The sequence below is a fragment of the Paroedura picta genome, chromosome 11, assembly GCF_049243985.1.
Source record: "Paroedura picta isolate Pp20150507F chromosome 11, Ppicta_v3.0, whole genome shotgun sequence".
NCBI lineage: Eukaryota > Metazoa > Chordata > Lepidosauria > Squamata > Gekkonidae > Paroedura > Paroedura picta.
Window position 1 is genome coordinate 53,066,833 of NC_135379.1, and position 16,106 is coordinate 53,082,938.

Consider the following 16,106-nt stretch of genomic DNA (forward strand, 5'->3'; position numbering starts at 1 on the left):
TCAATAGGGTTTTTCGTACGGATAAGTGCCCAGTGAACGGTTTGTTTAGCTTTATACATTGTTCCGGGTGGGCGTTGTATTGTTTTTTCGGAAGTGTTAGACCTGTAAGAGAAAAATTTAAATGGTTGGGAAAGGCCATGGGATGTAGAAATATTTTTTTCACATTTTACTTCCTTGTAAAAACAGGAAAATCGATAGGGATTTTCATACGGATAAGTACCCAGTGAACGGTTCGTTTATCTTTATATATTCTTCCGGGTGGGCGTTGTATTGGTTTTTCGGATGTGTTAGACCTGTAAGAGAAAAATTTAAATGGTTGGGAAAGGCCATGGGATGTAGAAATATTTTTTTCACATTTACTTCCTTGTAAAAACAGGTAAATCAATAGGGTTTTTCGTACGGATAAGTACCCAGTGAACCGTTCGTTTAGCTTTATATATTGTTCCGGGTGGGCGTTGTATTGTTTTTTCGGAAGTGTTAGACCTGTAAGAGAAAAATTTAAATGGTTGGGAAAGGCCATGGGATGTAGAAATATTTTTTTCACATTTTACTTCCTTGTAAAAACAGGTAAATCAATCGGGATTTTCATACGGATAATTACCCAGTGAACGGTTCGTTTAGCTTTATATATTGTTCCGGGTGGGCGTTGTATTGGTTTTTCAGAAGTGTTAGACCTGTAAGAGAAAAATTTAAATGGTTGGGAAAGGCCATGGGATGTAGAAATATTTTTTTCACATTTACTTCCTTGTAAAAACAGGTAAATCAATAGGGTTTTTCGTACGGATAAGTACCCAGTGAACGGTTCGTTTAGCTTTATATATTGTTCCGGGTGGGCGTTGTATTGGTTTTTCAGAAGTGTTAGACCTGTAAGAGAAAAATTTAAATGGTTGGGAAAGGCCATGGGATGTAGAAATATTTTTTTCACATTTTATTTCCTTTTAAAAACAGGTAAATCAATTGGGATTTTCGTACGGATAATTACCAAGTGAACGGTTCGTTTAGCTTTATATATTGTTCCGGGTGGGCGTTGTATTGGTTTTTTGGAAGTGTTAGACATGTAAGAGAAAAATTTAAATGGCTGGGAAAGGCCATGGGATGTAGAAATATTTTTTTCACATTTTACTTCCTTATAAAAACAGGAAAATCAATAGGGATTTTGGTACGGATATGTACCCAGTGAACGGTTCGTTTAGCTTTATATATTGTTCCGGGTGGGCGTTGTATTGGTTTTTCGGAAGCGTTAGACCTGTAAGAAAAAAATTTAAATGGTTGGGAAAGGCCATGGGATGTAGAAATATTTTTTTCACATTTTACTTCCTTGTAAAAACAGGTAAATCAATAGGGATTTTCGTACGGATAATTACCCAGTGACCGGTTCGTTTAGCTTTATATATTGTTCCGGGTGGGCGTTGTATTGGTTATTGGAAGTGTTAGACATGTAAGAGAAAAATTTAAATGGTTGGGAAAGGCCATGGGATGTAGAAATATTTTTTTCACATTTTACTTCCTTATAAAAAAAAGGAAAATCAATAGGGATTTTCGTACGGATATGTACCCAGTGAACGGTTCGTTTAGCTTTATATATTGTTCCGGGTGGGCGTTGTATTGGTTTTTCGGAAGCGTTAGACCTGTAAGAAAAAAATTTAAATGGTTGGGAAAGGCCATGGGATGTAGAAATATTTTTTTCACATTTTATTTCCTTGTAAAAACAGGTAAATCAATAGGGTTTTTCGTACGGATAAGTGCCCAGTGAACGGTTTGTTTAGCTTTATACATTGTTCCGGGTGGGCGTTGTATTGTTTTTTCGGAAGTGTTAGACCTGTAAGAGAAAAATTTAAATGGTTGGGAAAGGCCATGGGATGTAGAAATATTTTTTTCACATTTTACTTCCTTGTAAAAACAGGAAAATCGATAGGGATTTTCATACGGATAAGTACCCAGTGAACGGTTCGTTTATCTTTATATATTCTTCCGGGTGGGCGTTGTATTGGTTTTTCGGATGTGTTAGACCTGTAAGAGAAAAATTTAAATGGTTGGGAAAGGCCATGGGATGTAGAAATATTTTTTTCACATTTACTTCCTTGTAAAAACAGGTAAATCAATAGGGTTTTTCGTACGGATAAGTACCCAGTGAACCGTTCGTTTAGCTTTATATATTGTTCCGGGTGGGCGTTGTATTGTTTTTTCGGAAGTGTTAGACCTGTAAGAGAAAAATTTAAATGGTTGGGAAAGGCCATGGGATGTAGAAATATTTTTTTCACATTTTACTTCCTTGTAAAAACAGGTAAATCAATAGGGATTTTCATACGGATAATTACCCAGTGAACGGTTCGTTTAGCTTTATATATTGTTCCGGGTGGGCGTTGTATTGGTTTTTCAGAAGTGTTAGACCTGTAAGAGAAAAATTTAAATGGTTGGGAAAGGCCATGGGATGTAGAAATATTTTTTTCACATTTACTTCCTTGTAAAAACAGGTAAATCAATAGGGTTTTTCGTACGGATAAGTACCCAGTGAACGGTTCGTTTAGCTTTATATATTGTTCCGGGTGGGCGTTGTATTGGTTTTTCAGAAGTGTTAGACCTGTAAGAGAAAAATTTAAATGGTTGGGAAAGGCCATGGGATGTAGAAATATTTTTTTCACATTTTATTTCCTTTTAAAAACAGGTAAATCAATTGGGATTTTCGTACGGATAATTACCAAGTGACCGGTTCGTTTAGCTTTATATATTGTTCCGGGTGGGCGTTGTATTGGTTATTGGAAGTGTTAGACATGTAAGAGAAAAATTTAAATGGTTGGGAAAGGCCATGGGATGTAGAAATATTTTTTTCACATTTTACTTCCTTATAAAAAAAAGGAAAATCAATAGGGATTTTCGTACGGATATGTACCCAGTGAACGGTTCGTTTAGCTTTATATATTGTTCCGGGTGGGCGTTGTATTGGTTTTTCGGAAGCGTTAGACCTGTAAGAAAAAAATTTAAATGGTTGGGAAAGGCCATGGGATGTAGAAATATTTTTTTCACATTTTATTTCCTTGTAAAAACAGGTAAATCAATAGGGTTTTTCGTACGGATAAGTGCCCAGTGAACGGTTTGTTTAGCTTTATACATTGTTCCGGGTGGGCGTTGTATTGTTTTTTCGGAAGTGTTAGACCTGTAAGAGAAAAATTTAAATGGTTGGGAAAGGCCATGGGATGTAGAAATATTTTTTTCACATTTTACTTCCTTGTAAAAACAGGAAAATCGATATGGATTTTCATACGGATAAGTACCCAGTGAACGGTTCGTTTATCTTTATATATTCTTCCGGGTGGGCGTTGTATTGTTTTTTCGGAAGTGTTAGACCTGTAAGAGAAAAATTTAAACGGTTGGGAAAGGCCATGGGATGTAGAAATATTTTTTTCACATTTTACTTCCTTGTAAAAACAGGAAAATCAATAGGGATTTTCGTACGGATAAGTACCCAGTGAACCGTTCGTTTAGCTTTATATATTGTTCTGGGTGGGCGTTGTTTTGGTTTTTCGGAAGTGTTAGACCTGTAAGAGAAAAATTTAAATGGTTGGGAAAGGCCATGGGATGTAGAAATATTTTTTTCACATTTTATTTCCTTGTAATACAGGTAAATCAATAGGGTTTTTCGTACGGATAAGTGCCCAGTGAACGGTTCGTTTAGCTTTATATATTGTTCCGGGTGGGCGTTGTTTTGGTTTTTCGGAAGTGTTAGACCTGTAAGAGAAAAATTTAAATGGTTGGGAAAGGCCATGGGATGTAGAAATATTTTTTTCACATATACTTCCTTGTAAAAACAGGTAAATCAATAGGGTTTTTCGTACGGATAAGTACGCAGTGAACGGTTCGTTTAGCTTTATATATTGTTCTGGGTGGGCGTTGTATTGGTTTTTCGGAAGTGTTAGACCTGTAAGAGAAAAATTTAAATGGTTGGGAAAGGCCATGGGATGTAGAAATATTTTTTTCACATTTACTTCCTTGTAAAAACAGGTAAATCAATAGGGTTTTTCGTACGGATAAGTACCCAGTGAACGGTTCGTTTAGCTTTATATATTGTTCCGGGTGGGCGTTGTATTGGTTTTTCAGAAATGTTAGACCTGTAAGAGAAAAATTTAAATGGTTGGGAAAGGCCATGGGATGTAGAAATATTTTTTTCACATTTTACTTCCTTGTAAAAACAGGTAAATCAATAGGGTTTTTCGTACGGATAAGTACCCAGTGAACGGTTCGTTTAGCTTTATATATTGTTCCGGGTGGGCGTTGTATTGGTTTTTCAGAAGTGTTAGACCTGTAAGAGAAAAATTTAAATGGTTGGGAAAGGCCATGGGATGTAGAAATATTTTTTTCACATTTTATTTCCTTTTAAAAACAGGTAAATCAATAGGGATTTTCGTACGGATAATTACCAAGTGAACGGTTCGTTTAGCTTTATATATTGTTCCGGGTGGGCGTTGTATTGGTTTTTTGGAAGTGTTAGACATGTAATAGAAAAATTTAAATGGCTGGGAAAGGCCATGGGATGTAGAAATATTTTTTTCACATTTTATTTCCTTATAAAAACAGGAAAATCAATAGGGACTTTGGTACGGATATGTACCCAGTGAACGGTTCGTTTAGCTTTATATATTGTTCCGGGTGGGCGTTGTATTGGTTTTTCGGAAGCGTTAGACCTGTAAGAAAAAAATTTAAATGGTTGGGAAAGGCCATGGGATGTAGAAATATTTTTTTCACATTTTATTTCCTTGTAAAAACAGGTAAATCAATAGGGTTTTTCGTACGGATAAGTGCCCAGTGAACGGTTTGTTTAGCTTTATACATTGTTCCGGGTGGGCGTTGTATTGTTTTTTCGGAAGTGTTAGACCTGTAAGAGAAAAATTTAAATGGTTGGGAAAGGCCATGGGATGTAGAAATATTTTTTTCACATTTTACTTCCTTGTAAAAACAGGAAAATCGATAGGGATTTTCATACGGATAAGTACCCAGTGAACGGTTCGTTTATCTTTATATATTCTTCCGGGTGGGCGTTGTATTGGTTTTTCGGATGTGTTAGACCTGTAAGAGAAAAATTTAAATGGTTGGGAAAGGCCATGGGATGTAGAAATATTTTTTTCACATTTACTTCCTTGTAAAAACAGGTAAATCAATAGGGTTTTTCGTACGGATAAGTACCCAGTGAACCGTTCGTTTAGCTTTATATATTGTTCCGGGTGGGCGTTGTATTGTTTTTTCGGAAGTGTTAGACCTGTAAGAGAAAAATTTAAATGGTTGGGAAAGGCCATGGGATGTAGAAATATTTTTTTCACATTTTACTTCCTTGTAAAAACAGGTAAATCAATAGGGATTTTCATACGGATAATTACCCAGTGAACGGTTCGTTTAGCTTTATATATTGTTCCGGGTGGGCGTTGTATTGGTTATTGGAAGTGTTAGACATGTAAGAGAAAAATTTAAATGGTTGGGAAAGGCCATGGGATGTAGAAATATTTTTTTCACATTTTACTTCCTTATAAAAACAGGAAAATCAATAGGGATTTTCGTACGGATATGTACCCAGTGAACGGTTCGTTTAGCTTTATATATTGTTCCGGGTGGGCGTTGTATTGGTTTTTCGGAAGCGTTAGACCTGTAAGAAAAAAATTTAAATGGTTGGGAAAGGCCATGGGATGTAGAAATATTTTTTTCACATTTTATTTCCTTGTAAAAACAGGTAAATCAATAGGGTTTTTCGTACGGATAAGTGCCCAGTGAACGGTTTGTTTAGCTTTATACATTGTTCCGGGTGGGCTATTGTTTTTTCGGAAGTGTTAGACCTGTAAGAGAAAAATTTAAATGGTTGGGTAAGGCCATGGGATGTAGAAATATTTTTTTCACATTTTACTTCCTTGTAAAAACAGGAAAATCGATAGGGATTTTCATATGGATAAGTACCCAGTGAACGGTTCGTTTATCTTTATATATTCTTCCGGGTGGGCGTTGTATTGGTTTTTCGGATGTGTTAGACTTGTAAGAGAAAAATTTAAATGGTTGGGAAAGGCCATGGGATGTAGAAATATTTTTTTCACATTTACTTCCTTGTAAAAACAGGTAAATCAATAGGGTTTTTCGTACGGATAAGTACCCAGTGAACCGTTCGTTTAGCTTTATATATTGTTCCGGGTGGGCGTTGTATTGTTTTTTCGGAAGTGTTAGACCTGTAAGAGAAAAATTTAAATGGTTGGGAAAGGCCATGGGATGTAGAAATATTTTTTTCACATTTTACTTCCTTGTAAAAACAGGTAAATCAATAGGGATTTTCGTACGGATAATTACCCAGTGAACGGTTCGTTTAGCTTTATATATTGTTCCGGGTGGGCGTTGTATTGGTTATTGGAAGTGTTAGACATGTAAGAGAAAAATTTAAATGGTTGGGAAAGGCCATGGGATGTAGAAATATTTTTTTCACATTTTATTACCTTATAAAAACAGGAAAATCAATAGGGATTTTCGTACGGATATGTACCCAGTGAACGGTTCGTTTAGCTTTATATATTGTTCCGGGTGGGCGTTGTATTGGTTTTTCGGAAGCGTTAGACATGTAAGAAAAAAATTTAAATGGTTGGGAAAGGCCATGGGATGTAGAAATATTTTTTTCACATTTTATTTCCTTGTAAAAACAGGTAAATCAATAGGGTTTTTCGTACGGATAAGTGCCCAGTGAACGGTTTGTTTAGCTTTATATATTGTTCCGGGTGGGCGTTGTATTGGTTTTTCGGAAGTGTTAGACCTGTAAGAGAAAAATTTAAATGGTTGGGAAAGGCCATGGGATGTAGAAATATTTTTTTCACATTTTACTTCCTTGTAAAAACAGGAAAATCGATAGGGATTTTCATATGGATAAGTACCCAGTGAACGGTTCGTTTATCTTTATATATTCTTCCGGGTGGGCGTTGTATTGTTTTTTCGGAAGTGTTAGACCTGTAAGAGAAAAATTTAAATGGTTGGGAAAGGCCATGGGATGTAGAAATATTTTTTTCACATTTTACTTCCTTGTAAAAACAGGAAAATCAATAGGGATTTTCGTACGGATAAGTACCCAGTGAACCGTTCGTTTAGCTTTATATATTGTTCCGGGTGGGCGTTGTTTTGGTTTTTTGGAAGTGTTAGACCTGTAAGAGAAAAATTTAAATGGTTGGGAAAGGCCATGGGATGTAGAAATATTTTTTTCACATTTTACTTCCTTGTAAAAACAGGAAAATCGATAGGGATTTTCATACGGATAAGTACCCAGTGAACGGTTCGTTTATCTTTATATATTCTTCCGGGTGGGCGTTGTATTGTTTTTTTGGAAGTGTTAGACCTGTAAGAGAAAAATTTAAACGGTTGGGAAAGGCCATGGGATGTAGAAATATTTTTTTCACATTTTACTTCCTTGTAAAAACAGGAAAATCAATAGGGATTTTCGTACGGATAAGTACCCAGTGAACCGTTCGTTTAGCTTTATATATTGTTCTGGGTGGGCGTTGTTTTGGTTTTTCGGAAGTGTTAGACCTGTAAGAGAAAAATTTAAATGGTTGGGAAAGGCCATGGGATGTAGAAATATTTTTTTCACATTTTATTTCCTTGTAATACAGGTAAATCAATAGGGTTTTTCGTACGGATAAGTGCCCAGTGAACGGTTCGTTTAGCTTTATATATTGTTCCGGGTGGGCGTTGTTTTGGTTTTTCGGAAGTGTTAGACCTGTAAGAGAAAAATTTAAATGGTTGGGAAAGGCCATGGGATGTAGAAATATTTTTTTCACATATACTTCCTTGTAAAAACAGGTAAATCAATAGGGTTTTTCGTACGGATAAGTACGCAGTGAACGGTTCGTTTAGCTTTATATATTGTTCTGGGTGGGCGTTGTATTGGTTTTTCGGAAGTGTTAGACCTGTAAGAGAAAAATTTAAATGGTTGGGAAAGGCCATGGGATGTAGAAATATTTTTTTCACATTTACTTCCTTGTAAAAACAGGTAAATCAATAGGGTTTTTCGTACGGATAAGTACCCAGTGAACGGTTCGTTTAGCTTTATATATTGTTCCGGGTGGGCGTTGTATTGGTTTTTCAGAAGTGTTAGACCTGTAAGAGAAAAATTTAAATGGTTGGGAAAGGCCATGGGATGTAGAAATATTTTTTTCACATTTTATTTCCTTTTAAAAACAGGTAAATCAATAGGGATTTTCGTACGGATAATTACCAAGTGAACGGTTCGTTTAGCTTTATATATTGTTCCGGGTGGGCGTTGTATTGGTTTTTTGGAAGTGTTAGACATGTAAGAGAAAAATTTAAATGGCTGGGAAAGGCCATGGGATGTAGAAATATTTTTTTCACATTTTATTTCCTTATAAAAACAGGAAAATCAATAGGGATTTTGGTACGGATATGTACCCAGTGAACGGTTCGTTTAGCTTTATATATTGTTCCGGGTGGGCGTTGTATTGGTTTTTCGGAAGCGTTAGACCTGTAAGAAAAAAATTTAAATGGTTGGGAAAGGCCATGGGATGTAGAAATATTTTTTTCACATTTTATTTCCTTGTAAAAACAGGTAAATCAATAGGGTTTTTCGTACGGATAAGTGCCCAGTGAACGGTTTGTTTAGCTTTATACATTGTTCCGGGTGGGCGTTGTATTGTTTTTTCGGAAGTGTTAGACCTGTAAGAGAAAAATTTAAATGGTTGGGAAAGGCCATGGGATGTAGAAATATTTTTTTCACATTTTACTTCCTTGTAAAAACAGGAAAATCGATAGGGATTTTCATTCGGATAAGTACCCAGTGAACGGTTCGTTTATCTTTATATATTCTTCCGGGTGGGCGTTGTATTGGTTTTTCGGATGTGTTAGACCTGTAAGAGAAAAATTTAAATGGTTGGGAAAGGCCATGGGATGTAGAAATATTTTTTTCACATTTACTTCCTTGTAAAAACAGGTAAATCAATAGGGTTTTTCGTACGGATAAGTACCCAGTGAACCGTTCGTTTAGCTTTATATATTGTTCCGGGTGGGCGTTGTATTGTTTTTTCGGAAGTGTTAGACATGTAAGAGAAAAATTTAAATGGTTGGGAAAGGCCATGGGATGTAGAAATATTTTTTTCACATTTTACTTCCTTGTAAAAACAGATAAATCAATAGGGATTTTCATACGGATAATTACCCAGTGAACGGTTCGTTTAGCTTTATATATTGTTCCGGGTGGGCGTTGTATTGGTTATTGGAAGTGTTAGACATGTAAGAGAAAAATTTAAATGGTTGGGAAAGGCCATGGGATGTAGAAATATTTTTTTCACATTTTACTTCCTTATAAAAACAGGAAAATCAATAGGGATTTTCGTACGGATATGTACCCAGTGAACGGTTCGTTTAGCTTTATATATTGTTCCGGGTGGGCGTTGTATTGGTTTTTCGGAAGCGTTAGACCTGTAAGAAAAAAATTTAAATGGTTGGGAAAGGCCATGGGATGTAGAAATATTTTTTTCACATTTTATTTCCTTGTAAAAACAGGTAAATCAATAGGGTTTTTCGTACGGATAAGTGCCCAGTGAACGGTTTGTTTAGCTTTATACATTGTTCCGGGTGGGCTATTGTTTTTTCGGAAGTGTTAGACCTGTAAGAGAAAAATTTAAATGGTTGGGTAAGGCCATGGGATGTAGAAATATTTTTTTCACATTTTACTTCCTTGTAAAAACAGGAAAATCGATAGGGATTTTCATATGGATAAGTACCCAGTGAACGGTTCGTTTATCTTTATATATTCTTCCGGGTGGGCGTTGTATTGGTTTTTCGGATGTGTTAGACCTGTAAGAGAAAAATTTAAATGGTTGGGAAAGGCCATGGGATGTAGAAATATTTTTTTCACATTTACTTCCTTGTAAAAACAGGTAAATCAATAGGGTTTTTCGTACGGATAAGTACCCAGTGAACCGTTCGTTTAGCTTTATATATTGTTCCGGGTGGGCGTTGTATTGTTTTTTCGGAAGTGTTAGACCTGTAAGAGAAAAATTTAAATGGTTGGGAAAGGCCATGGGATGTAGAAATATTTTTTTCACATTTTACTTCCTTGTAAAAACAGGTAAATCAATAGGGATTTTCGTACGGATAATTACCCAGTGAACGGTTCGTTTAGCTTTATATATTGTTCCGGGTGGGCGTTGTATTGGTTATTGGAAGTGTTAGACATGTAAGAGAAAAATTTAAATGGTTGGGAAAGGCCATGGGATGTAGAAATATTTTTTTCACATTTTACTTCCTTATAAAAACAGGAAAATCAATAGGGATTTTCGTACGGATATGTACCCAGTGAACGGTTCGTTTAGCTTTATATATTGTTCCGGGTGGGCGTTGTATTGGTTTTTCGGAAGCGTTAGACCTGTAAGAAAAAAATTTAAATGGTTGGGAAAGGCCATGGGATGTAGAAATATTTTTTTCACATTTTATTTCCTTGTAAAAACAGGTAAATCAATAGGGTTTTTCGTACGGATAAGTGCCCAGTGAACGGTTTGTTTAGCTTTATACATTGTTCCGGGTGGGCTATTGTTTTTTCGGAAGTGTTAGACCTGTAAGAGAAAAATTTAAATGGTTGGGAAAGGCCATGGGATGTAGAAATATTTTTTTCACATTTTACTTCCTTGTAAAAACAGGAAAATCGATAGGGATTTTCATATGGATAAGTACCCAGTGAACGGTTCGTTTATCTTTATATATTCTTCCGGGTGGGCGTTGTATTGTTTTTTCGGAAGTGTTAGACCTGTAAGAGAAAAATTTAAATGGTTGGGAAAGGCCATGGGATGTAGAAATATTTTTTTCACATTTTACTTCCTTGTAAAAACAGGAAAATCAATAGGGATTTTCGTACGGATAAGTACCCATTGAACCGTTCGTTTAGCTTTATATATTGTTCCGGGTGGGCGTTGTATTGGTTTTTTGGAAGTGTTAGACCTGTAAGAGAAAAATTTAAATGGTTGGGAAAGGCCATGGGATGTAGAAATATTTTTTTCACATTTACTTCCTTGTAAAAACAGGTAAATCAATAGGGTTTTTCGTACGGATAAGTACCTAGTGAACGGTTCGTTTAGCTTTATATATTGTTCCGGGTGGGCGTTGTATTGGTTTTTCAGAAGTGTTAGACCTGTAAGAGAAAAATTTAAATGGTTGGGAAAGGCCATGGGTTGTAGAAATATTTTTTTCACATTTTACTTCCTTGTAAAAACAGGAAAATCGATAGGGATTTTCATACGGATAAGTACCCAGTGAACGGTTCGTTTATCTTTATATATTCTTCCGGGTGGGCGTTGTATTGGTTTTTCGGGAGTGTTAGACCTGTAAGAGAAAAATTTAAATGGTTGTGAAAGGCCATGGGATGTAGAAATATTTTTTTCACATTTACTTCCTTGTAAAAACAGGTAAATCAATAGGGTTTTTCGTATGGATAAGTACCCAGTGAACCGTTCGTTTAGCTTTATATATTGTTCCGGGTGGGCGTTGTATTGTTTTTTCGGAAGTGTTAGACCTGTAAGAGAAAAATTTAAATGGTTGGGAAAGGCCATGGGATGTAGAAATAATTTTTTCACATTTTACTTCCTTGTAAAAACAGGAAAATCAATAGGGATTTTCGTACGCATAAGTACCCAGTGAACCGTTCATTTAGCTTTATATATTGTTCCGGGTGGGCGTTGTTTTGGTTTTTCGGAAGTGTTAGACCTGTAAGAGAAAAATTTAAATGGTTGGGAAAGGCCATGGGATGTAGAAATATTTTTTTCACATATACTTCCTTGTAAAAACAGGTAAATCAATAGTGTTTTTCGTAAGGATAAGTACCCAGTGAACGGTTCGTTTAGCTTTATATATTGTTCCGGGTGGGCGTTGTATTGGTTTTTCGGAAGTGTTAGACCTGTAAGAGAAAAATTTAAATGTTTGGGAAAGGCCATGGGATGTAGAAATATTTTTTTCACATTTTCTTCCTTGTAAAAACAGGTAAATCAATAGGGTTTTTCGTACGGATAAGTACCCAGTGAACGGTTCGTTTAGCTTTATAGATTGTTCCGGGTGGGCGTTGTATTGGTTTTTCAGAAGTGTTAGACCTGTAAAAGAAAAATTTAAATGGTTGGGAAAGGCCATGGGATGTAGAAATATTTTTTTCACATTTTATTTCCTTTTAAAAACAGGTAAATCAATAGGGATTTTCGTACGGATAAGTACCCAGTGAACGGTTCGTTTAGCTTTATATATTGTTCCGGGTGGGCGTTGTATTGGTTTTTCAGAAGTGTTAGACCTGTAAGAGAAAAATTTAAATGGTTGGGAAAGGCCATGGGATGTAGAAATATTTTTTTCACATTTTATTTCCTTTTAAAAACAGGTAAATCAATAGGGATTTAAGTACGGATAAGTACCCAGTGAACGGTTCGTTTAGCTTTATATATTGTTCCGGGTGGGCGTTGTATTGGTTTTTTGGAAGTGTTAGACCTGTAAGAGAAAAATTTAAATGGTTGGGAAAGGCCATGGGATGTAGAAATATTTTTTTCACATTTACTTCCTTGTAAAAACAGGTAAATCAATAGGGTTTTTCGTACGGATAAGTACCTTGAGAACGGTTCGTTTAGCTTTATATATTGTTCCGGGTGGGCGTTGTATTGGTTTTTCAGAAGTGTTAGACCTGTAAGAGAAAAATTTAAATGGTTGCGAAAGGCCATGGGATGTAGAAATATTTTTTTCACATTTTACTTCCTTATAAAAACAGGAAAATCAATAGGGATTTTCGTACGGATATGTACCCAGTGAACGGTTCGTTTAGCTTTATATATTGTTCCGGGTGGGCGTTGTATTGGTTTTTCGGAAGCGTTAGACCTGTAAGAAAAAAATTTAAATGGTTGGGAAAGGCCATGGGATGTAGAAATATTTTTTCACATTTTATTTCCTTGTAAAAACAGGTAAATCAATAGGGTTTTTCGTACGGATAAGTACCCAGTGAACGGTTTGTTTAGCTTTATACATTGTTCCGGGTGGGCGTTGTATTGTTTTTTCGGAAGTGTTAGACCTGTAAGAGAAAAATTTAAATGGTTGGGAAAGGCCATGGGTTGTAGAAATATTTTTTTCACATTTTACTACCTTGTAAAAACAGGAAAATCGATAGGGATTTTCATACGGATAAGTACCCAGTGAACGGTTCGTTTATCTTTATATAGTCTTCCGGGTGGGCGTTGTATTGGTTTTTCGGAAGTGTTAGACCTGTAAGAGAAAAATTTAAATGGTTGGGAAAGGCCATGGGATGTAGAAATATTTTTTTCACATTTTACTTCCTTGTAAAAACAGGAAAATCAATAGGGATTTTCGTACGGATAAGTACCCAGTGAACCGTTCGTTTAGCTTTATATATTGTTCCGGGTGGGCGTTGTTTTGGTTTTTCGGAAGTGTTAGACCTGTAAGAGAAAAATTTAAATGGTTGGGAAAGGCCATGGGATGTAGAAATATTTTTTTCACATTTTACTTCCTTGTAAAAACAGGAAAATCGATAGGGATTTTCGGACGGATAAGTACCTAGTGAACGGTTCGTTTATCTTTATATATTGTTCGGGGTGGGCGTTGTATTGGATTTTCGGAATTGTTAGACCTGTAAGAGAAAAATTTAAATGGTTGGGAAAGGCCATGGGATGTACAAATATTTTTTTCACATTTACTTCCTTGTAAAAACAGGTAAATCAATAGGGTTTTTCGTACGGATAAGTACCCAGTGAACGGTTCGTTTAGCTTTATATATTGTTCCGGGTGGGCGTTGTATTGGTTTTTCGGAAGTGTTAGACCTGTAAGAGAAAAATTTAAATGGTTGGGAAAGGCCATGGGATGTAGAAATATTTTTTTCAAATTTACTTCCTTGTAAAAACAGGTAAATCAATAGGGTTTTTCGTACGGATAAGTACCCAGTGAACGGTTCGTTTAGCTTTATATATTGTTCCGGGTGGGCGTTGTATTGGTTTTTCAGAAGTGTTAGACCTGTAAGAGAAAAATTTAAATGGTTGGGAAAGGCCATGGGATGTAGAAATATTTTTTTCACATTTTATTTCCTTGTAAAAACTGGTAAATCAATAGGGATTTTCGTACGGATATGTACCCAGTGAACGGTTCGTTTAGCTTTATATATTGTTCCGGGTGGGCGTTGTATTGGTTTTTCGGAAGCGTTAGACCTGTAAGAAAAAAATTTAAATGGTTGGGAAAGGCCATGGGATGTAGAAATATTTTTTCACATTTTATTTCCTTGTAAAAACAGGTAAATCAATAGGGTTTTTCGTACGGATAAGTACCCAGTGAACGGTTTGTTTAGCTTTATACATTTTTCCGGGTGGGCGTTGTATTGTTTTTTCGGAAGTGTTAGACCTGTAAGAGAAAAATTTAAATGGTTGGGAAAGGCCATGGGTTGTAGAAATATTTTTTTCACATTTTACTACCTTGTAAAAACAGGAAAATCGATAGGGATTTTCATACGGATAAGTACCCAGTGAACGGTTCGTTTATCTTTATATAGTCTTCCGGGTGGGCGTTGTATTGGTTTTTCGGAAGTGTTAGACCTGTAAGAGAAAAATTTAAATGGTTGGGAAAGGCCATGGGATGTAGAAATATTTTTTTCACATTTTACTTCCTTGTAAAAACAGGAAAATCAATAGGGATTTTCGTACGGATAAGTACCCAGTGAACCGTTCGTTTAGCTTTATATATTGTTCCGGGTGGGCGTTGTTTTGGTTTTTCGGAAGTGTTAGACCTGTAAGAGAAAAATTTAAATGGTTGGGAAAGGCCATGGGATGTAGAAATATTTTTTTCACATTTTACTTCCTTGTAAAAACAGGAAAATCGATAGGGATTTTCGGACGGATAAGTACCTAGTGAACGGTTCGTTTATCTTTATATATTGTTCGGGGTGGGCGTTGTATTGGATTTTCGGAATTGTTAGACCTGTAAGAGAAAAATTTAAATGGTTGGGAAAGGCCATGGGATGTACAAATATTTTTTTCACATTTACTTCCTTGTAAAAACAGGTAAATCAATAGGGTTTTTCGTACGGATAAGTACCCAGTGAACGGTTCGTTTAGCTTTATATATTGTTCCGGGTGGGCGTTGTATTGGTTTTTCGGAAGTGTTAGACCTGTAAGAGAAAAATTTAAATGGTTGGGAAAGGCCATGGGATGTAGAAATATTTTTTTCACATTTACTTCCTTGTAAAAACAGGTAAATCAATAGGGTTTTTCGTACGGATAAGTACCCAGTGAACGGTTCGTTTAGCTTTATATATTGTTCCGGGTGGGCGTTGTATTGGTTTTTCAGAAGTGTTAGACCTGTAAGAGAAAAATTTAAATGGTTGGGAAAGGCCATGGGATGTAGAAATATTTTTTTCACATTTTATTTCCTTGTAAAAACTGGTAAATCAATAGGGATTTTCGTACGGATAAGTACCCAGTGAACGGTTCGTTTAGCTTTATATATTGTTCCGGGTGGGCGTTGTATTGGTTTTTTGAAAGTGTTAGACCTGTAAGAGAAAAATTTAAATGGTTGGGAAAGGCCATGGGATGTAGAAATATTTTTTTCACATTTACTTCCTTGTAAAAACAGGTAAATCAATAGGGTTTTTCGTACGGATAAGTACCTTGAGAACGGTTCGTTTAGCTTTATATATTGTTCCGGGTGGGCGTTGTATTGGTTTTTCAGAAGTGTTAGACCTGTAAGAGAAAAATTTAAATGGTTGCGAAAGGCCATGGGATGTAGAAATATTTTTTTCACATTTTACTTCCTTATAAAAACAGGAAAATCAATAGGGATTTTCGTACGGATATGTACCCAGTGAACGGTTCGTTTAGCTTTATATATTGTTCCGGGTGGGCGTTGTATTGGTTTTTCGGAAGCGTTAGACCTGTAAGAAAAAAATTTAAATGGTTGGGAAAGGCCATGGGATGTAGAAATATTTTTTCACATTTTATTTCCTTGTAAAAACAGGTAAATCAATAGGGTTTTTCGTACGGATAAGTACCCAGTGAACGGTTTGTTTAGCTTTATACATTGTTCCGGGTGGGCGTTGTATTGTTTTTTCGGAAGTGTTAGACCTG